Below are 2,587 nucleotides of genomic sequence, written 5' to 3'. Positions count from 1 at the left end.
TGTTGTAGTATTTTTATAACAAAACTGTTTTGAAAATAGTCCTTATTATTGATATGTAAAACCAATGGCAAATCAAGTATGTTTGAAGAAAAATGCCATCGGCATCAAAGGAAAAACAATTGCTCTCAAACCCCCTCCCCTCCAAATTCTTCTTAAAGGAATACAAAATTGCTATGGACGTTCATGGATATATAACATGATTGCATTATAGAAAAACCAACAAATGGTACGGTGGGAGATGATACATGCAGTGTTTGTAAAGTGGTGGTTTCTAAATTGATTCTTTTCATTTAGCAACAGTATGGATAAAATTGTATGTATGTATGTCAAGTTTCATTTAGACATTAGTATATATCAGTAGCTGATGCAGGCAAATAATTTTTGTAGGTTTTTTTTATTATATATCAATCTTAAAATAATATTCTGACAGTCATGTCACATCTGGCTGCAACTGTCAAAAATAATATCCTGTCAGTGGGATGGTGCATATAAAAAGATACCTTGCTATTAATGAAAAATATAGTGGGGTTCCTCTCTTGGACTAAAGTACTATCGGAATAGAATAAAAATTATTTTCGTTGATTATTTCTTACATATTAAACTGACAAGTAAATATTTTGTAAATATCTATTTAATGATAGTCTACCTAATTTAGCATTTACTTGTTTGGGCTCTCATTGATGTTCAAGGTGGTGTTTACTCTTGAAATTAAAAGAAAAATGTTAGTAAACAGGTGATTTGTGCACTTTATTGGAATAGACTATAACAAATTTTGTTCAACTGTCAATTTCATTGCTGTTACAATATGGAGGGACTGTTTCTGATGATGTTTTACCCCTATCCCTCTGAAACAAAATATGTGTAGTCATTTATAAGTAACTTTTGAGCACAACTGTCAAGAACCATTATGAGTGATCCATTATACCAGTATTAAAGGTGCCATCTCAATGTTACACAACGACAGCTATTGCAAATTATTATTTTTTTATATAAAATTTTGATTTAACATTTAAAGAAGACACCTTTAACAATATGCCCATAAATGATTATAGCAAATAATTTTATCTACTGGTAAAAAATACATTTTTATTGGAGAATCTTTATCACAAACAGAAAGAAAGAAATGTTTTATTTAATGACGCACTCAACACATTTTATTTACGGTTATATGGCGTCAGACATATGGTCAAGGACCACACAGATTTTAAGAGGAAACCCGCTGTCGCCACTACATGGACTACTCTTCCGATTAGCAGCAAGGGATCTTTTATTTGCACTTCCCACAGGCAGGATAGCACAAACCATGGCCTTTGTTGAACCAGTTATGGATCACTGGTCGATGCAAGTGGTTTACACCTACACACTGAGCCTTGCGGAGCACTCTCAGGAGCACTCTCAGGGTTTGGAGTCGGTATCTGGATTAAAAATCCCATGCCTCGACTGGGATCCGAACCCAGTACCTACCGGCCTGTAGACCGATGGCCTACCACAACGCCGGTATCACAGATGCTCGCATATAACTATGATTTAGCACCTTTAAATGGTTGCAAGATTGTGTAAATTTCTAATGTACTTATATTGAATTTATATTCAATAAATATGCTTGTCATAATTAATAATTTATGCTGCAATTCAAAATAATCAGTTAACTTGCAGTTTTAAATTAAGTTTGTTTAAGGGTAAATGAAATTGACACCCATCATCAAAATGTGTTAGTCTCTTCCAATAAAGGTCACAAATCACCTGTTTACTGACAACTTTATTTTAATTTCAAAAGTAAACACCACCTTGTACATCAATGAGAGCCCAAACAAGTAAATGCTAAATTAGGTAGAGTATAATTAAATAGGTATTTACAAAACATTCACTTTTCAGTTTAATATGAAAGAAATAGACGAAAATCATTTTTATTCGATTTCCGACAGTACTTTAGATGTCAAAATTACCAAATGTTTGACATCCAATAACAGATGATTAATTAGTGGTGGTGTTGAAGGAAACAAACCTTTTTTCATGACATGGTTTTTAAATTGGTTCTTTTTGCAGCAACAATATTTATAAAATTTTGTGTATGTAGTTTCTTTTGGACATCAGAATTCATTTTTGTTAATAGTTTCTTATTCTCCATCTATCTTAAAAATAATCATAAATCATATTCACAGCCAGCCACGTCATATTCTGCCATAACTTTCAAAAAATGCTATCCTGTCAGTGATGATCCCTTGCTACTGACAAATTTAGCAGGTTTCGTGTTAAAATTACCAAATGTTCGATTTATTGATCATATGCTATTCGATGTCAAAGTGCACTAGTGTCTAAACGGCCATGCAAGTCTTAAATATTACCAGAGGTAATCCTAGTATGGAGTTTTCTTTTCAGCTGCAAAGTACGGTTCTGTATATATAAGATCCCCACCCCCTTCTTGTACATTATATGGCATAGCAGTCCGTTCACTTTTTCTTGTCCGACCATATCTTTATTCATACAGAACCATCAAACCTCGCATGTAGTAACAACTTGGGATAGCGTTTTTTTTTCATGGTCATCTACCGGTAAACCATGTCCAGATCGTATCTTGAATACAGAA

The sequence above is a fragment of the Gigantopelta aegis genome, chromosome 8 (genome assembly GCF_016097555.1).
Source record: "Gigantopelta aegis isolate Gae_Host chromosome 8, Gae_host_genome, whole genome shotgun sequence".
Lineage (NCBI taxonomy): Eukaryota > Metazoa > Mollusca > Gastropoda > Neomphalida > Peltospiridae > Gigantopelta > Gigantopelta aegis.
Note: the sequence above shows the minus strand (reverse complement) of the source record.